This window comes from Wyeomyia smithii, chromosome 3, assembly GCF_029784165.1.
Source record: "Wyeomyia smithii strain HCP4-BCI-WySm-NY-G18 chromosome 3, ASM2978416v1, whole genome shotgun sequence".
Lineage (NCBI taxonomy): Eukaryota > Metazoa > Arthropoda > Insecta > Diptera > Culicidae > Wyeomyia > Wyeomyia smithii.
The window spans coordinates 35084829-35107049 of NC_073696.1; the positions used below are offsets into that span (position 1 = coordinate 35084829).

The 22221-nt window shown below is 37.9% G+C and overlaps 1 protein-coding gene across 1 annotated transcript in view; it reads right to left on the bottom strand.

The window, feature by feature from the left end:
- Positions 1–22221, bottom strand: part of LOC129731626 (neural-cadherin-like) — an 895915-nt gene that overhangs the window by 758777 nt on the left and 114917 nt on the right. The window contains exon 2 of the mRNA XM_055691759.1: positions 4921–4967. The gene's annotated coding sequence lies outside the window, so the exon portion shown is untranslated. The remainder of the gene's footprint in view (positions 1–4920; positions 4968–22221) is intronic.

A 22221-nucleotide genomic window follows, 5' to 3' on the forward strand; every position in this document is an offset into this window, starting at 1 on the left:
AATGTATTTGGAAGAGCATAATGAATGGTAATTGAAAATGACTGACATGCAAGCAGCCGGGTTATCTTTCTCGTAAAAGTATTCTACTGCAACCTGCGGTCATGGCTTCGCACATAACTCTCTTGTGATTTTTGTTGAAAGAGTGCCCTTTAAGTAACCAATATAAAACCAGTGACCAGTATAAAAAGCGACCATTTAACCAAAAGGTGACGAACTTGCTGCCTTCTAAATGCAACCCTGTGACCATATAATGTGCCCATATAGTTATCTTATACAACATGAAAGCACGATTGAAAATCAGAAAAAGCGCATATTTCGTAACTAAAACAAACTACTAATCCATGGAATAGATTCTCCTTAGTTCAACTCTGATTTCTCATAAAGTAGAACCTCAGAAACTCACTTAAAAGCTCTAAATTTGATATTATAGCCGGGCATCTGCACTCGAAAACTCATTTAATTCAATCACCTTCCTCCGAAAACAAAATCCGCGCATTTTTTTATCTCTGTGTGGACTCATCACTGCGATCAGAGACATTTTGATCTATTGTGATATTGCGCAGGTGTTTTCTGTACTCTGCACTTCATATTATTAGCAGTATCATTATTGAAGTGAATGATACGTTTTTTTTTATTTATATCCGTGCTTGTGTATGAGAGTTTACCCTTTTATTTAAAGCTACCAATATCGCCAAATTACACTTCCCTGAACTGAGGCTACACCTAACGTTCCTCTCTGGCCAGGTTTATTCTAAGAAGCACTTATTATGTCAAGAGGAAGGAGTCTTATCGAAACCTCGTTCCTCGTGCCAATATCGCCAATTAAAATTCCCTGTAGAGGGTTAATATATCTGAAATCAGTTTTATTATAAGAAGGACTTATTTTATCAAGAGGAAGGAGTCTTATCGAACCTCGTTCCTCCTACCAACACCGCGTCACAATCACAATTCCCTGAAGAGGCACTCAATGCTACTCCTCTGGTCAGGTTTATTATAAGTAGGACTTATATTTTTGTCAAGAGGAAGGAGTCTTATCGAAACCTCGTTCCTTCAGCCAAGACCGCGTCATAGTTACAATTCCCTGAAGAGAACTATTATACGTTACTCAGAACAGTTTTATTTTAAGAGGGACTTTTTTGTTAGGATGAAAGTCAGCAAGGGTACTATAGAATTCAGCTTGAAGGAAGGGTATGTAGTAGAGAGCCTGAGAATGAACCCATGTTAAAGTCCTTTGACAACCAAATGGCCTGATTCTACTAAGATTCGAACCCACGACCACTCGCTTATCAAAGCGAACTCTGTAACCTTGCGGCTACGAAGCTCTTTCAAAAATCCGCACATTACTCTATACGGCTAAAACGGAAGAATACTTTAATCTTCAAAATGTTCACCTCAAATTTCTAAAAACGAGCTTCATTTATTTAATATATGAGATGAATTTTTACAAATACTAAATTTCATCTGTTTTACTGTGTTGAAAATAATCAAAAGTTGTCAAATCAGTTTCTGTTAAGACGAAACAATTATACTAAAAACGTTGAATTATTCCGACATAAAAAACATTAATCGACAGCACTGTAGTGGTTACCTGGGTTACCAATTTGGCACGTAAATAACTACAGCGAATACCTAGGTAACCTACTACGACGGTCCTGCGGCTTCGTTCAGCAGTGATTTAAGTTTCGAGATGATATGGAAGTGTTGTGGAGAATGGTTTGTTTTACAAGATTTGAAATGAGTTAAGTTCACTAAATACCCAATTCTGGGCGATTCCGTAAGAGCCTATAAGCGTATTTTGTTTATTCGTTCAATGAATTCGTGAATAATCGTTGTTTAATCCTTGCATTCTTCGTGAATATCGGCTTAATGGGATGAATAATGGAACAAACACTTTATCAACAACATCTCTTTGTATCTTGTTAAACTGAGGAAACAACATAACTTACATAATACCCCTATTGAGAAGTGACATGCTTAATATTTATTCGTGCTTTTGTGTAATATGATTTTACCCGTTCCGCCTGCCAAATGTTCCCTGGAAAAGTTTCGTTGTACGTCTTTCTAGCCAATTTTATTAATAAAAGGGACTCATTTTTTTGCTAAGAGAAAGTTACACATTACAGAATTCAGCGTGGAGAAAGGGTAAGTGGTTGGGGTGCTTGAGAATAAACCCCCGCTCAAGTCCTTTTTGACATCGAATGGTATGATTCTACAAAGACTCGAACCCACGACCATCCGCTTATCAAAGCATTGTAACCTTGCGGCTTTGCAGCTTCCCTAGCATAACTTAAAAAAAAAAAAAGGTGCAGCCATTCAAACATCGCGAAAAGCTCAGACACTCTTGCTGTCTGGGTCTATTACATATGAAATAAAATCTCTTTTTTTTGCTTGCATAACTAGAGAGATGACGTATTTAAAAAAAATAAAACAACGAACAAAAAGCGAGGTTGTGATCCATAGATTGACAATATACCTTTATTTTTTATTATTATTGTATTATTATTGTACCTCTGTGCTAATCCGGCAGTGTGAATTTAAGTAAATTTGTGCACGACGAAGGCATCGAATCATCTATTTCATTGAATGGAAGAAAGTAAAATATTTTAAATTTTGGTTCAAATAATATTAAAAAGTCTTAATCAGGCACTCTCATAACGAAGTGAAAGGCTGTTTTAACAAATCAGACAGCCAGCAGGGGTTTTGATGCCAAAATTTAGAATGCTTGTATAGTTGCTGATATCCGCTGCCACTGCTGCTGCTGCTGCTAAGTAAGGGCTGTCCTAGTCGCTGTCCACAACTAATATGTCTGGTTAAGGCAGAAGCCGGCTCTTATGTAGGTCAAATAGTACATTCTTGCTTGGTCTATAATTCTGTCGACCGTGTTGGGGAAAACATTTATTAAGCATATTGTTGAAGAAAATGACAATAATTTAGTACACTCTGAGGCATGGAGATGAAGTCAAATTCATAACCGTTCTAACAATTGAAATGAAGTGTAATGAATTAAAGATAAAATATTAACTCTTCAATTGGGTATTTCATCTATTCTCAAAAGGACAATTTGTTGTTTAACTTAATACTGCATATGATGCTGATCACATCTTTGTGCTAACACTGAGAATTTGAATAGGGCATCCTTCTGTTGACACAGGAAAAAGCTGCTTTCGTTAGTGTGTTGTCAAAATGAGGCAACTTTTCATTGGAGTGCCGGTAGATGTATTTACTACTTATGCTGCCCGCTATCGCACAAAGGCAGCTTTTTACTAAGGAAAGTGTCGCTACACCTGCCACTATCGCTGATATCCGCTGCCACTACTGTGCTATCCGCTGCCATTGCTGCTGCTGCTATCCACCTGCACTGTTGCTACTGTCAAGTAAGGACTGTCGTAGTCGCTACCCAGAACTAATGTGACTAGTTTAGACAGAAACAGTGTTCCCGATTTCCTAAGTCTGGATAACTCTGTCGACCGTGCTTGGGAAAGTAAGCATAAGGCGGCCAATCAGGGGTCGAATTTTGCGTTTTAACAAGGCTTGACAATTTTTAGTAGTACAATAGTTCGAATAATCAAATCACAATTTTCTGTATTTGAGCGGATGAACAGTTTCCAATCGATTTCTGCAAGAACGAAGAAAATTCATTAAAAACTAACCGACTTGTAACCATTTTCAATGGGATATATTTTTCACTTTTTCCGTTTTAGATTTTCATTTTATATCCCTATGTAGCCGATCTTTCTGAGAGACTAGGCTCTACGTCAAAAAGATTAAATTCACTCAATCGAAATATGTTGAAGAGAAATAATCCGTTTCTTATGCGTGCAAAAAGTATAATTTTAAATTGTATTTTACATTCCAATTGATACACAAAATATGAAAAACTCGAATAAATATTATTAGATTATGCAGAGGAATGTGGGTAAAGACGGACACGTTACGATTCTGTCTAATTAATTACTCAGTTATTGCTGTTTAGATCACAGTAGTCATACAAATTATTTTGGGTCTACAAAACATAACTTCTAATTGCAGTTTTTTTGAGATGGTTGTGAGAGACCGACAACCCATGCACAACCGATTTTACACGAAAAAAAATCCTGGAAACTCCGTGTATTCATCTTTTCCCACCTCAGTTTGTCCGTCTTGCCCTACCTGGCTACTAATTTTTTAAACAATCGTAGCTCGTAGCTCGAGAAATCACTGGATTTCTCAAGGTACAAGCTAGAACTATCGAACACAAATGAAAACACAGAATATTCTCAAGGTTCCACTATTTCCGTGGAATAAAAATTGCATCGAACAACGCGCTGGTCGAAATATTTTTTGTTTTGTTCATAAATTCGCCAGTTTGCTCGCTGAGAAAGAAAAAAAATCGCAAAAGTATTGACAAACTACAACGCATCCCTAAACTATCATTCTAGGTTGTTAAATATTGAATTGTCTATTTTACTGACAGTGTCAGTCTTGACTTACTTTTTCCTATTTATAATACTATAGTTATACAAAACGGTAATTAAAGAATTTCAGTTTCATAACATGATTCTCATAACTCGTGTAATGTTTTTGGAAGCGTAAACGTGATTCTTTACGAAAAAGTTTTTGGTTGTACGAAAAAAACTTACTCACACTACTAGCTGAATTGACAATGTTTCCCGTCTCTCGCCCCCTCTCTCTGTCGTCTGTCCCAGTGGAGAAATTTCAATAACAGAAAACATGAATTTAACTCAGCGTAAACAAATTGCGTTAAAATGAAGAAATATGGTCGATTTTGTCTTGTGTCTTTTTTCGTGTGGCCATTCCCCGACTACCACCAAAACCTGCACGACCGTGTGTATGCTGCTATGCTACTAGCAGGAAGATCGCACGGCGAGGAAGAAAACTTAATCGTGCGAGCTTTGTAGTGATTTGCAACTCGGTACTCACTTAGATGGCTGTATCGTCGTTGCCGCCCGCGCTGAAGTTAGCGAACGCTGAAACGATAAGAAAGGAGAATGTGATGGTTGATTATTTTTGCAAACTAATCAAGATTTTCATATATTAGATTTATTTCTAATGGAGAAATGTAGCTATTTAACCGACAAAAGCTTACGAACAATCAATAATTTTGATGGCGGTACAGTATTATTGAGTAACAAAACACAACAGTATTATTGAATAACAAAACACAACTGATTGCTGGTGATATATGATGGAAAGAAGCTTTACAAAAAATACAATACGTCATTCCTGGAAAACCCCGCTGCGACTTCTAGCACACGAAGCGAGTTCTATTCGTCAATTTTGTTGTTGACTAGCATTATTTCCATTGTATCGTTGGATTTCACAATTGACAACGCAATCACTTCCGGAGCATATGAATTGCAGCAAAATACATATTGGAGTGGTATTAATCAGACTTCCATTATTCATTCGCTATAGATAATAATGTATCGATCTACACCGCTTTTATCGCAGCAGATTGTGAAGTGCTGGGATATAAAAACGCATTTCTTTAGAATTTATTTGCACAATGAAACTTTAAAAATGCAAGTATGTCTAATATGGATTTGATAACTGTCTTAGAACTGGGACTAGCTATGCAATACCATAAACTACTAGTCTCCAGTTGCTCTACACACCAAAATTTCTCTTTATAGTTCAGCAAAGTACATTGCTGAAAGTTACAGGCAAATCACTTGTTCACAGCATTTTTTCAAAAGTTTACTGTAATTCAGTTCTACAATTTACTGAATTTCGTTCAGTTATTTTATTTTTGCTGTAAACCAGTATTTCATCGATAAATTTACTAAAAACCAGTAATCGATTCAGTGATTCACGAAAATACAGCAAATCTATTTGCTGAACAGAAAACAGTAAATGAATGTTTGCTGGAATCCAGCGAAAGAATTGATATGTCAAAATATTTTACGTCAAGCTGTCATTAGTAAAACGCGCCAAATCGCTGTGCAGCTGTTACGGGATCATTGCTAAGCTCCTGATAGCGGATATGGGACCTTAGCACAGTCACTGTTGGGCTAGATGAACTCAAAGGTTGAAATGATAATCATACACCTCTAGTTCAACAGTAATTTGGCTATGGTCCGATGGGCGGATGGAAGCTGGTGCCTGAGGGAAACATGGTTCCCTTGAAGTAACTGGTTAACCAGTAAATTGATTTATGCTTTGCTGAATGTACAGCGAATTGTCATAGCTGACAACCAGCAAGTTGTATCTTGTTTTACTGAACATACAGCAAACGATCTGTCACTTTTATGCAATTGAGCATTACTAATAATCAACAAATTTCATTTTGCTGAACAGATTGCTGGAAACACAGCACACCTAAAATCAGCAAAATTTTGCTGGTTTCCAGCAATAAAAATTTGGTGTGTACATCTACGCCTAAAAGCAAACGGCTGAATCCTACCAGCAGGATAAGACCTAATTGGATCTGAAACTTCATCCAGACGCAAATTCGTCCAATCCACGCTCGCTATGTAATTAAGCTCTGTTAGAAATCTCTAACCAATTTACAACTTGTCTTTAGTGGAAGCCTTCGCTGAGGATTAATTATCCTAGCAGTGTCAAATTGCTGTATTGAAGTATCGGAGAATAAACTAAGAAACCAAAAACTTTACGAAACACGCGTCAATCTTTAGTGACACGAAACAAGTGGCTGGTCGAATGACTTTCTCAGCCGGGCTCGATTTATCCCCGAGTGTTATTGGCATATTATAGCGTCCTTCATGCCGAATGCGTTATGTTTCGGCCCTAAAACCAGCATCCTCCACCAGAATTACAACATTCAATTATAGTTGGTGAAACTGTACAAGCGAACCAACCAAACATGCTACAGATTTCTCGCCCGCTCGGAAAATTCGGCAAAAGTTTTCCCCAGCCCTAACCAATACAAGAAATGATTTTGCTGACTTGGGAAAGCGATTCCAACCGTTTTCTTGCGATCCCCATTCACAGACCAACGCTGGCGAAAACGTATGTCAGCTGCCGCCTTTTCTGCTTGCTTGCCATCATCGCCAGCTGCTGGGGCAGCGGATTTGAACCGACGGGTTTGACTAGTTCCGCCACTGCTGTCAGCATACAAAGCAAACCGCAATTTTAGACGCTGCTGCACTGCTGTGGCGTACAACTACAACGGCTGTTTCGGTTGTTGGCAGATTCGGGAACGTTCTGTATGAAGTAGGAACTTTTGAACTTTTTTTCCCCTCACCAAACCGTGAAGTCAAGATGTAACCAGCGGGATATTTGCAGATAGTGACTAGCATAATATGACTTTAACAAGCAATTATCGTCCCGTATCATAATGCTTCGACAAGTTGCACAATTCGCTCGCACACACCGAGACCGAGCAGACGTGTGTTTGTGTACTGTGTGCTGGTGATGATTTTGTTCAGTGGTTTTGGCGACAACGGTGAATTTCGGCGGAACCAGGTGCCGCAGACAACGCGCGTACACCACATGGGATCGGAAATTAACAAGCTTGTGGTTGAACATGAAGATACAGAGCTTCAGCCTGCTGGGTAGGCATTGGCAACCAATTCATCCATCCAATCATCGCCGGTATCTTGTGGCTAATTAAATCGGGTCGTTTTGCTGTTGCGGCGGTGCTTATACGATCAATATCTTCAATTATGTGATGCGAGAATACGTTCACCTTACCTATGAAGTGGATAAGAACAACAGAGGCTTGCTTCGAGTGTTCTTGATAATTTTCTTGTTTTACAATCCTACAGAGTGGAGATCTTTAATGCCTTCTAATAGTAGTGAGTTGCTTCGAAGCAAATGCCTAAGCACTAATTCCACATCAAGTTCAAAACCGACGGTGATAATTGGGAGTTTGTAGTATATTTTTTATCGCTGCTATTTAATCATTTGAAAGTGAAAAAATCACTGTTCTCTGTGATTTTGTAATTCTGGAATGAATAAATAAACGAACCATTTCAATAGAAAATACTTTTGAGCAAGATCTTTAACCACGAACGGCTTGTATAACTTCTGCTTTTTCAATATTTTTGCTGTGCGGACAAACAACAATCGCCGAGGTGAATAAATTCGTTTTTTACCGTAATTTAAACTGAAGAAACATATCCCAGGACAGATGCCGAAACTGCCGACCTACTCAATGCTATTCTAAAAGAGATAAAAGATAACCCTATAGGGCCCCTAGAGGTTGTATAAATTAAACTTGGTGTTCCGTAATTTTGGCTGATGAATTTTCATCATTTCCAGAAACCAACTGATTAAATGTCTCACTTGAAGGTTGCCGTCGAAACTCCTTTTATTGAAGCGCTGAATTGGGCAACAATGACGAGTAAATGGCGGAACTTTACAATGATGTCTTACCTGAAGGCAGATACCTGGAAAAATAAATATGGTGCCGATTTTACGACACTCTCTTGAGTGCTGCCTCTCTTATTTCCAACATCACCGAATAACAAGTAGGTACTGATTCCAAGTTGATTTCACTTTTGGTGGATATACAGAGAAAGATGTTCAAATTTGAGGAGAAACGTTCAATAATAATCTAGTTCTGATATGTTCAACCTTAACAAATAAGTTTGTAAATAAAGTTTAACCAGTTAAACAACTTCATCTCAAAAAATTACACAAGCGACAAATTCTTACCTAATAAACTATAAACCTAATAATCTTACAAACCCCGTCCTCCACACGTAATTTCAGCCCAGCAGTAGTAGTAGCACATGTGTGCATATTCCTAGCTAGCAACCGACAACAAGGTCGCAAATAGATCTAACCTATGATACATACATTGTCATCAGTCAAACGATGTCCCAGCAGCATCAAAAGTCGTATTAACCAGCCTCACCGATACTACTGTGGGGCACATCTATGTTCGGTGGTAACTTTTACGATCATTGTGTTGATGTTCCCAATATCACCTCACTAGCAGTGGCGACATTCATTGACAACTACCGGGCGGCTTACGTCTTAGGTGGTAACAGCCAGCCATCCGTCTGTCTGTATTGTCAGTACTTTCAGGCTGGTGGCAGCAGAGAATAAATGGCCGGGCTCCCTCCTGTCCGTTCGCTCACGTCGTCGTCGTCGTCGTCGGAGAACGAAGGAGCAGATTATCCACGTACCACTTGGCGAACTTGGCTTGGATGCGTGCTCCATCAAACAAGGGAACAAACATGGCTCTACATTATGGGCAAACACATTCTGTCCCTACACGTGTTCATCCATCATAACCGGTGACGTGGAAACTGGAAGCAAACGAGCGAACCAGAGAAAGGGCAGGCAGATAATCCACCCAGCAGCAGCCGGGCGCTATTGCTGATTACAAGCAGTTCAACGTTGTGTGCGGTAAATAGACAGCAAACGTCAATTATTTGAGGGCGGCATTCAGTTTGGGAAACCTGTAACCAGTTGACTGTTCTTTGTTTTTATGCATTAAAACAATGATTTTACATACATTTTAACAATAACAAGTCGAATTCCCGCAACAAAACGTGAAGATTTTTTGACATAAATGAAAAGAGAAAGTAAGTTCACCTCACCCTAAAAAGCTTTCTACGACATTCTAATTAAACAGTTCGCGGTCATAAACACGGTTGTCATCGGAGTTCCTCAAGGAAGTAACATAGGTCCTCTATTATTGTTATTTAAAACCGACACCATTTTGCGAGCGATACAGCATTTTTCTATCCTCGCTTTAATTATTGTGAAAACAGCGGAACGGATGCATCAACTTGCATTGATTTGTTGACGGTAATAGTCTTTCCATAATTAAATTTTGTAGTTTGCTAACCCGTTCAATAGAAATGTGAACAATAAAAAAGTTTGGACTTTTAGGCATTGAAAGTACTTTCACTTTGGTTTTACTTGAGACACAGATTTAAAGCATGTGTTAAGAAAAGCTTTTTTTATGTAATTTACTTAAATTTCGATTCTTTACTTAAATTCTCTTATGCATGTACTCATATGTAATTATTGTCCGGTGATAAGCTTCAGAATCTAAATTATAAAAAAAACGTTAGACGTTCCCTAAAACATATGTGAAAGTCTACCTCATTCATTTCCAATAATCCCTATTCAAGATTTATACGATTTTTAATCAAAATCAAAATGAAAACATCCACGGACTTGGGCTCTGTATGTACTACTATTTATTGTTCATCAATTCACAACACCGAATTTTCAGGGAAATTTTGATCTAGAGCTCGGAACAATTTTTCTAAAAAAAACCCTTGCACAAAAATTAATTAGTGAATTTTAGGCAACTTTAGGCTTTTTACGGCAACAAATGTAGGGGTACAATTGAAAAAACTGGAAGCATCTAGAGCGTCACGAAAATTATCCACTTTCAAATGTTTAAAACTAAGTCAGTTTCCAACAGATTTTTTTATTTTTACAGCCATTCATTGGAAAACTAGCTATGCGTCCACCAAAATGCGGACAAATGTGTTTTTGTGATGCTAACTTTGCTGAACGCATGTTCGACCAATCAGAGCGAAACAAGGCCTACTTCCCCAGCACAGCCGACGTTGAAGGATACAAGCGATCTCACTTTAAAACCGATTTGTTGTTTTGTTGTTGTTGTTGTTTTATGGGTTTTAGTCCACGAAGACACACCTACCGAAAGTTCGAACCTCAGTTGTCGCATGCAAAAGCTAGCATGCAGAAATTCAGGTTTTATTGTATAACCGAATACTTCAGCAAGAGGACAGATGACGCTTACTGGGAACTTAGTCGACCCGCAGCCAGCAGAGCAACAGCTGATTTTGGCGCAGCAAGGCTAACCGAGCGACTCATTCGATCGCAGTGTAAAGCGGTTCATAAATCCTTGATTATACTTAATTAAACAGTGCTAAAACGACCCTTAGAGCTATTTGAGACAAACATTTCGCCATGCTGAAATCGTAAATATCTCAATACTATTCAAAGTTATTTATGTGTTCCCTAAAAAATTCCGACCTCACCATTTGTTTGTCGTTCTTGTTCTGGAAATATAGAAAAAAATATGTTTTGTGTATATTTTAATGGACATTTTATTTTAAATTTAATTCAGAAATGTCGAAAATCGATCAACTGTTCCAAAAGTTATTTAATTAAGTTTTGGAAATAAAATATATCAAATTGAGCCGTATCCATGGTCATGGTATTTTGAAACTGGTTAGCCAAAGTGATTCAGTTGTGCTCGAAATTTCAGGGATTAGTCGTCATCAAAATTTATTAAGTCCCCATTATTCCATTCGAACATTAGTTTTTCTCTGACATACTTCTATCGAGCTCCAGAACCAAATTTCCCTTTAGTTTGGGTTTCTGGATCATTATTTAATTTGATTATTGAATTTGATTCCAACTAGCAACGTTCAATAAAGTTTCCATTTGAAAATTCGTGCACCATGGAATCAGGATATGGCATCTCCGGTCTAAAAAAGTATAACCGAAAAGCACCCACAATGATTATACAAGCAGTGCACAAGAAATGATTCTATTTTGTTTATTCTCAACAACGCAGAGTGCTTTCAACTAGCTACTACTTGTTGGATACTTTATAGAACCAAAAACAAATGGGTTCGAAATTAGCGTGCAGTTCGGGTTCTGGTGACACTTTGATTTCTTTGTTGAATACTTCATTCGTGTCTCATTTGGTCCTAGATTTGCGGATTTAGTTTAATCAAATTAAAAAGCGGCAACGAGGATTTTGCCATAGTAAAACATGAAACCAACTGGAACGTTATTCACAATAGCTAGAGTAGAAATACCTTGGATGGACTACTTTCTTCAGTGAACCACCCTGTTTATTCTCTTGATGTAAGAAGGGTTAGTTTTCTAATAGTAGACCCCTTTTATGCGAAAACTCGAGAAATTTCGGAAAACTTTCATCGAGAAACAACTTTTTCAGTCAACCTACATTAAAATCACGAGAATCATTTTGTTTTTATTCTCGCTTATTTTCCGTCGGTCTAGTTCCGCCACTGTTGTGGCCAATCACCGACGCCCAGGGAGGCGACTCCACACCCAGGACCCTAACTCACGACCCGTTTATTAACGGACCGTCGCCAACGACTTTACTTCCTCATGCGATGGAAGGCGTGATCCCAGAGATTTTTCGCCTCAGAAACTCTCCCGGTGTCGGCTAGGATTGAATTTAGACCAGTTGGGTTGGTTGTGAGTGGATCACGCCACCTCACAACCATCGACACCTATGTCGACGGTGGGATTCGAACCCAGGCGTCGAGCGTGGTTGGCGGAGACGTTACCAACCACACTAGGCCCCCGCTCACACGAGAAACATTTATAAATTCCGATTATTGTTAAGAGAAATTGAGTTAAATTGACGAGCGGTCCATTTTAGAAAAAGAGTCCACTAAAGGTTGATATACCCTTTTTTTGACTGTCCACTATCAAAATGAACTTATTATATCAAGTTGTGGCGGTTGAAATAGCTAGTAGAACTACCTTAGATGGCCCACTTTATTCAGTGGACCACCCTGACCTAAAATTCTTTAGAGCAAATTAGCCTATAATGGACCCCTTTGCTATAGTTTCGCAAGAACAAATCAATACCTGTAGAAATCCGAGGGATTTTCAGAAAACTGTCATCGAAAAATATCCTATACAACTAATCTGCATCACAGACATGAATAAATTCCTATTTATTTTAAGAGAAATTTAGTTAATCTGACGGGTTGTCCACTATAGTTCAACAAAGCCAACGAGTCATAGGTTAATTAACCCTATTTCTTAAATTAAAATGCAATTTACAAACGTTTCTCATGAAAAGCTGGATAAGATGTTTCCCAATAGTAGTTTTCTGGAATCTATCGAGTTTGCACATAAATTGAGTTAAACTGACCGGTGATCCACAAACGGACATGGTCCATGCATGGTAGTTTTGCCCTAAAATGATCGATTTAAGGATCAATGAAGGTGGATTGGACGACTTCCCTTTGAAAATATTTACACGACAGTTTTAAAACCGCTGGAAATGCAACATTGCCAAGGGCAAATTAACCTATAGTAGACACCTCGTCAGATTAACTTAATATGAGTTTATATTTTTTTCTCGTTATTCTGATGTAGATTGACTGGATGAGATGTTTAGCGATGGAAACTTCCAGGAAATCTTTCGAGTTTTTTCGAAAATTGAGTTAATCTGATAAGCGGTCCACTATCAGAAATTCCTAAAATACTTGCAGAATAAAATAACTTTTTTTCCTATAGTGGACCACTCATCAGATTAATTCAATTTTTTCTAACAATCAATCGGAATTCATGTTAATTTAATAGTCTAACAGTCAAATACCATCGTTAGAAACGGGTGACGTTAGATTGGTATCATACTCTTAGTGATAAATTTTCAATTGTGACCTACTATAAAAAAACATAAAAGAAAGTTCATAACTTTTTTGTTTTTTATTTAACCATCACAAAATTTTGACAGACAGTAGTAAAGGGTTGATTTTTTTGCTATTTGATTTTTCGTGGAGTTCACGCGGGAATTCTGACAGCTGTCAAAGTCTAATGTACTCAGTTTGGTTAGCCATTTCACCATGAACAGACTTACGCCTGGACAACGCTTACAAATAATCGAATTTTATTACCAAAATTCATCCTCTGTGAAAAATGTTTTTCGCGCAAAAATTGTGTTCAGTGACAAAGCTCATTTCTGGTTAAATGGGTATGTTAATAAGCAAAATTGCCGCATTTGGATCGAAGGGCAACCAGAAGCAATACAAGAATCCAAGAATACAAGAATACCCAGAAAAATTCACGGTTTGGTGCGTTTTACACGCTGGAGGTATCATTAGTCCGTGCTCCTTCAAAGATGATCAAGTCGCAACGTTACGGTCAATGGCGCTCCCTATCGCGCGATGATTTCTGATTTTTTTTTGCCGGAAATGCAAGAGCTGGGTCTTGTTGACATGTGGTTTCAGCAAGACGGAGCAAAGTTGTGGAATGAGTTCGGCGAGCAATTCATCTCACGAAATGGACCGGTGAATTGGCCGCCTAGATCATGCGATTCAACACCGCTAGATTATTTTTTGTGGGGCTACGTGAAGTCTCCCGTCTATGCAGATAAGCCAACAACAATTTCAGCCTTGGAAGACAACTTTACACGCGTTATTCGCGAGATACCAGCCGAAATGCTCGAAAAAGTGACCCAAAATTGGACTTTTCGAATGGACCATTTAAAACGTAGCCGTGGCCAACATTTGAATGAAATTATCTTTAAAAAGTAAATGGCATTAACCAATTTATTGGCTAAATAAATATTTCATAAAGTTTTGTAATTTTTATGCGTTTTTCTCTCAAAAGAAAAACCAAATTCTTGAAAAATCACCTTTTACATAGTACATGTTGTCATCTTCAATGTCTAAAAAATTTTATTTTGAAAAGAGATACTTTTTGAGATTTTCAATATTTGGTGACAATTTGGAAAATTTGGCATACAAAAAAAAATTTTTCACGGTGTACATATTCCTTCTAGAACCGTAATTCTATTACCCACAACTTTGCCGACGACACCGTTTCAATTAAAGAAGCCGTTTCTCTGATAGAGAAAGTTTTATCTGTCAGTCACATTTTCGGGTAGGCCCATTTGAAACAGCAGTCGTGAGTCCACATGAACAGCAGATATCGTAAAATGACCTTATTATCAAAGAGGAACAACTGTGGAAAGTTCCAGCGAAATCGGAAATGGTTGATCAGAATCGATTTGCGATGTAGTATGGAATGACTCTTTTGTTGTTTATTAATATAAATTGAATGGTCATGGAAGTTTGGGTGCAAAGCCATGACAGGAAGTTTGCAGTTGAACTACGTAAGGTTTGTTAATTTAAATGCATTGTTGCTAACAAACTAGTACTCTTCAATAATTCTGTAAATTGTAGACCTTAATATAACGAAAATCTATTTTGTATCAATATGTTTATTTGAATACCTTTAGACTAGCATTGCAAAAATAACTGTGAAAACAATAAGGTGGCCTTGAAGAGCTTTAAAATGTCATCTGGAGTCAATTTCAGGCTCCCGTGCATTTTCTCGAATACGGAAATACCCATATTGGGTTATATTCGGCAATTTTGGGTTATTTTACAGAGACCAGGAGTCGCCATCTTGGATTTCAAAATGTCAATTAGAGCTAATTTCTGATCTCTGGGTATCATGTCGATCATATTAAAATGTTTTCCGGAAAAACGGTAGAAACATGTGTTTCATTCGTACTGGAACCTCACACCCCCACCCCCCTCCTTTAAGAGTAAGAAGCAACGTCAAATCAGTATAGAAATATACAATCCTAACATTCCAAATTTGGTTCCATTTGCTTAATTAGTTCTAGAGTTATGCAGAAATTTGTATTTCATTTGTTCGGGAACCTATCCTTTCAGAAGAGGGAGGGGTATCAAACTACCATGAAGGTATATCGTGCATCCTATAACCTATTTATGACAAATTTGGTTCCATTTGCTTGATAAAATTAATTTGCGTTTCATTTGTATGGGACCCCTCACCCCTTCCAGAGAAGGCAGTGCTATCAAACTACCATGAAGACTCTAAATTCTCTTCATATCAAATTTGATTCCATTGATTAATATCGAGTTATGCAGAATCTAGTATTTTATTTTTGTAGAACCCTGCCCCTGCAGAGAAGAAAAGAAGTGTCACATCACCGTGAAAAAATTTTCTTGCTTCTGGAAACCGCCATCCCTCCAGAGAAGGGAGGGGTATCAAACTACCATGAAGACATGTCTAGCACCCAAAAACCTCTTCATGCTAAATTTGATTCTATTACTTGATTAAATCCTGAGTTGTACACAAAATTTATTGTTTCACTTGTACGGGACCCCTCCTATAAAAATATTTTTTTTTGCTCGATTAGCTCTAGAATGGTGCAGAAATTTGTGTTTCATTTGTATGGAAACCCTCCCTTTCAGAGGAGGGAGTGGTGTCAAACCAGTATAGTAAATCCGCAGATCCGTTCTTGAATTTACTCCTAACATGTGGACAGCGTTGCATTTTGATTATATAAAAGAAAGATATAACTTCATATTGCATGAGTAAAAATTGATGAAATTTTGATTAAAACTAAATTAAAGCGCAATGTTTACATGGGCAAAATTTCTTCACAATGTGCCTGGTGGTTATTGATATGGCTTCCACCCAAGTGGTGCTTCGACAAAAAATTATCGAGCGCGTGGAAAATCTAACCAATCTCACGGTGGTTCGCGAAACTGTTGTGATTCGACCATTTGACTGTGTCCCGTACTGCGAAGGAAAAATGTCACTTCTATTTATCGATATAGATATCTATCTATTTCGAATACATGTAAATCAATCCTAAGATGCGTTGACATTGTTGTTATTCTGCGAGTAAATAAGTAATGGTGTTGCTACACTCTCTTCGTTTCCCTTCTTACGAGATATTTCTTGTTGTGAGTGTACGTGGTTCTCGATGTGCACAACTCGGTATATGAAGTAATTCGGACAACAATCACCAAACGAACAACCCCGAACTGTTCGTATTCATTTGACTGATGGTCGTGATTTTTTGTCAAACAAAGAGAATAAATGAAAGTGTATACTATCCTTAGAGAAGGATCAGATCAATTCAACCGCAGCCGAAGTAGTCCCTTCCACCAGGGCTGAAAAATTTTAACGCTTTTGCATGAAAGTGTAAAATAGCCACCATAAATGTCAGTGCTTTTTCGATCATCATAAGGAAATATTTCTGTTTCATGCAATGTTTATTCTCTCTCCTTCCATTTTTTCATTATTCGTAAAAAAACAAAAGCCAAATTCGTGTGAAATTCATTGTTCCAAATTTTCTGAAAATTTATTACTCTCGGTTTGTCTAGGTATACAGTAGCATTACGCGACTTGTGATGGATAAGAAATTTCATTATTATAACCACAGCTAGCGTCACGTTGATAACGTCATTTTCGCTTCACCAAAGGAACGAATTTTCTGAAAATTTTATTGTATGACGGTGAACGAGGCGCCTGAACTATTTCATCGCAGTATAATAGCTCGTATCAATGATGAAATTCTAGTGTGTTCATTGGAAGTAAAAATTGAAAATGATTGGTTGTGATTTTCACAGAATTCCGGTAGTGAAAAAGATTTTATTCAATCCTCTGATGTTACTCAGTCAGCATTATATTTTCCTGTTGCTATTCATCCTTCTTCTAATGACGGGTGAACCGAGAGAAAAACAAAACAAGTGACTCGTTTCTAAACGCTGATTTAGTCTTATCAGTATCTGTTTTGTTTCAGATATCAATGCGCAAAGGCAGTATTTCATTACGGAATGAGAGGATTCATGTCATGTTTATTCACAATCTGTACACTTAATGTACACTAGGGTGGGGAATCGTTATATGGATGTTAGTCCGTGCGACGCAGTGCGAATCGATACCACGGCTCAAAGCAAAAGCGGTAATTTGAAGATAAGTATCGGTGGTGATGTTGGTGATATTTTGTGTAAACATTATTGGAGAGCTGGTTTTTTACGTACAACTTGATGTTACAAATATAAATACCAGGCGATTATTATGGGTCTCTGTGTTGATCGCCTGCGGTAGTTGAGTTGTTGGTAGGATGCCTAATATGTTGCTCAAAGTTTGTTAAGTTTACGAAGCAGGCGAAGTCGAAATGTTGTGTTGTGGAGTTGTGCTTTTTTGATTTTTCAAGCTTTTGAGCAGATGTTTTATATATTTATATACTATGTTCTGATTATGACTAGTTTGGTATTAAAGCACCAAATTTGCGTTTATATTCTGGCGTCGTGCACATAGAATCGCGGTGATGGACAAGGAGAAAGTACTTTGTGAGCAAATTTAATGGTTTATGTTAAAACACAAAAAATGTGCTATTTTGGCGGAGTTTTACCTGAGCGGCCTCATTTTCGTTTAACTAGGAGAGGTTTGTTTTCGGATCTTGAATAGATTTTTTATATCTTTGGCTGAAATAATTAAATAAATTGAAAAATTATTCAAGGAAAAAAAAAAACCAGTTTCCTTGAATCCTATGTTGTTATTATATTTTTACGATTCAAATAACTAAAACTTAGACATAGTTGTGTAGGTATTTTGTCAAGCTTCATTTCATGATTTTTAGGTTTTTAAGCAGATATTGATTTTTAAGTGACTGTTTAGTTTGACTTTCGATGATTGTTTAGTCAGCCTGAAATAATCATCATTGGTTTGTCTTGCAAATAATTTTAAGACTTTTGATTATTATGTACATCTACACCTGATGTTTGCACTTAATGTTTTAGATGCACCAAGCTTTGCCATTTTTCTATCTTTCCAAGTGCATCACATCCATTATAAGGTAATGAATAACTCAACTTAGTAATGAGCCAACACAACGCATAGTATACCTCGAATCCGTCATCTACCGCGGTTTTGCATGGTCAGGCTTCAAGTAGGGTTCTATCAGCCAAACATGTTCTCACCTTGAGAGCAATGATGTGGTTTGTGGAAGCTGGGAGTATGGTGCAGTGATAATACATGTAATCTTATGTTTCACTTTTTCGATTTTTCTGGCTTTTGGGCTGTTTATGTTTTGTATACTATGTTCCAACAAGGACTAGGTCGGCATTTTGTTAACAAACTTGCATGAAACTTTGCCAATTTTTCTATTTAATAGGCAACATTCGCATCGACAACTAAGAGAGAATCGGCGTGAAATGTCGTGTCCCCGAGTGTCTGCGTCGGTAGGAGGAAATAGAGAGGTCCTGCATAGTGCTTCGATGTAAACCGCGTTTTCGGCTCGGAAAAAGTTTACTTATATGAACGTTTTCGGAATATAATGATTTCGACTGGTATACCCAGATACTTGTTCATGTCTCACTGTGACTGTTTAACCGAAGATTTGGTCCGGCCAATAAATATCGCGATTAACGAAAACGCGATGTATACCTTCCAAAGAATCGCGTCGGCCGACGTGCATTCGTTTCTTCGAAAGTATTCGGGATTGACAAATAGCTGATTGGCTACATCGCGTGCGTAGTACGAAGAGGATCGCGACGTTTGGCAAGAAAAATAGTCATGATTAGTTTTCGTAATAAGCGCGCAACATTGTTATATTCTGTTTTTCAGGTGTGTTTTTCGCGGGATCCTATCGTTTTTTTAGAGCAGACAAAGTGTGAACGAGAAACGTCGTTGATTGATCTGTTAGGAAGATAATGTCCGGTTGACCGAACGCCTAGAGACTCCGCGTCGATATCTTCATGAGGTCGATAGGTCAACAACGCGCAATTGATTTCGGTGTAAAGAGGATCACCTTACGAGGAGATATCATATCATTTGAAATTGTTCCAATTTGATCAAAGGTCCAGTACTCTTGCGTACGATTTATTGTTGCGGTGTTACATTGTCAAACTTGATAGGTTCGAATCGCATTATGAATACCGGGGCGGATATAATAAACCTGTTCGCGCGATACTTGTTCTAAAGAACCCGACACTCAAAACCAGCGCATCGTTTACCAAAACGAACCCTGCTGTGTACCTTGCCCTTTTTCCAACATCCCAGTGATTTCTCGTGGAAGTGCAGAGGTGTTCTCGGCTTCCAATAAGCGAGTATCACGTCAACATTTTCCTATACCAATTCCTTCTTTGACGTGCATTCGGACGCGGCCGGCGCTGGTATTGCCTATTATAAAGATTAAGGTCATGTCAATCATGCTCATGCTCATGCTCACTAGGGTGGGGAATCGTTATATGGAAAAAACGAAGCCAGAACCAAGTTTTTTTGTGTTCTATTTGGGGCCCCAAACAATCCTGAATTTATTGGAGGTCGGTTGGTTTTGTCTCCGCTTGGCGCTTTGCATTTTTATTTTATATGGAGATTTGTATGGAAAAACCACATTTTCTGTATTTTCCATTCTAAAGAGCTCGAAATGGCTCAAACCATAGGTTTCATGACTTCAAATGGTAGGTTATTTGATGCCTAGCAACTTGACCGAAGACACTGAAGAGCTAGAGTGTGCCAAAAAAATACTAGAGCTGTTCAAAGTTGAGTATGTCGAAATTTATATTGCAAATCATTTTTTCTGCCAACACTGCCAGTGTACCGGCGTCAGTCAGATTTCCATCAGAAGTAACCTCTGAAACACGTTGTAGATTCTATTTACGCCTAGAATATTGACCTAAATTTGTTTGCTTGGTCCAGCTGAGTGTATAAACTCGTTACGACAGGTTATTTCTGATGGGAATCTTACCGACACCGGTACATTGGTAATGTTGGCAGAAAACAAGATTTTCTGCATTTAAATCGACATACTCAACTTTGAACAGCTATAGCTCTTGTTAAGGACATTATAGCTCTACAGTGTCTTCTGCAAAGTTGTTAGGCATCTAAAATACTATACTTTAAGATAATGTAGTGCATTATTAGAGCATTATTGAGCTCTCTAGAAAGGTAAATGCAATAAAGTAGGTTTTCCCATATGAATTTTCATACAAATTTGAAATGCAATGCGCCAAGCGGAGACAAAACCAATCGACTTCAGGAATGTTTAGGGTTGCTTGGGACCCCAAAAGGAACCAAACAAACTTGGTTCTGGAAAATCGATCACTTCTCCCCACCCTAATGTACACTTACATTGTACACTTAACACTAAAAAACGGTGATTGCGCCATATTCGTTTCATTTCCATCACTGGTCCCGAGTGGTAAAAATTTCAAACAGACCAGTTGACGACGAGCTGGCAGCGTAAGAAAAGCGATTACGACCGATCCCGTGAAGTTGAGGAAGGTGAGTGCTCTTACTTCAAGCGCAATCTGAACCTTTCGATTTGGGACATGGCCTAGCAGGTCAATTCTTCTGTCTGGTTCGACAGGTAGACAACAACAGGGGCCGGACTTCAAGTCTTCAAGGTAAGGAAGGCGCCTAACCGAACCGATGAACAAAATACAGTGGCCAAATCCCGCTGTACCGCGAGTTAATGGTATAGCCAAAATGCATCGTAGTGAACGACGAGAAGTACATTAAATCAGAGATCCCCGACCTAGAGCTTTTTGTAGGCAAATCCCACCTGGCCTCTCCAGAAGAAAAAAGATGATAAATTTACCAAAACATATTTGGTGTAGCATGTGATTTGTAGGTGCGGTAAATCTAGCAAGCCGTACATAGCGATTGGCATCATCAACGACCAAATATATAAAGAAGAAGAATGCCTCCAGACCTGCTGCTTTTTCTCCGCTTCTACGAAGGTTTCACTCTGTTTGACTGGAACCCGTGATGGAGTAGTACGAGGCCTGCGATGTTCTTGCCTACGATGATGAAGGAGACAAATCCGTCAAACTCGGCAGAAAGACGCCCAATAGAAAAACTCTGGGCGATTATAAAGAGCAAGCTCCTGAAAACAGTTCTCGAAAGTGACCCGGATTTGAAGAGAGAGTTAATGCTACTATGATAAACAAGTTGAAGAGGTTGTTTATAAGAAACGACCGCAAGGTTAACGTAGAATTACCACAGCCTGTCGTATGTCAATAAATTTTTTGCAATAGCTTTGGAAATACACTCGATTAGGGTTATTCAATTTAATGGTGTGAGGCGGTATATTTTTCCGTATAGTTTTCGTATATTATTACATTAGTTCGAAAGTTGAAATTCTGCTGTGGTGTCAAACTATAACCGTATTCTTCAAGACGTTATATCCTTGTTAATAAAGCGTTGTGAATTTTCTCAAACGGACTCAGCATCGTGAGCAGAACTTGTCGAACTTCTGTATTTGAAATCGGATTTGTTTCGTATATACCGCTTGTTATGAACAGTATCAACAAATCGTAATAAACATCACACTGCTGTGCATTTGCAACAACATCAAACCACAGTTGCAGTTTAGTAATAAACAACATTATGCTCTTCCAAATACATTCAGTAGCCTTGAAAAAGGCTGATTGCGATATCCGCTCGGACATAACAAATTTGTCGAATGTTGTCGAATGATATAACTGGAAAAAGAGGTGTGACCTAATTATTTCCAGTTATACCTTTTTTTTTATGCTCGAGATATGGTTTATTCTGCAAAAAAAAAATTGTAGATGTTGAAGGAACAACAAACATTTTATTGAAAAAAGATACACAAATCATTAAATTTTGATTCAGAGGCGAATTAAAGATCTTTTTAAAGATCTTATATACACTTTTTGTCATTTTTATTTAATTTATTTTTATTTATTTATTTAATTAAGCTATCGATAATTGCAACAAATGATAATTAACTGCTAAAACTTTCTTTTTCTT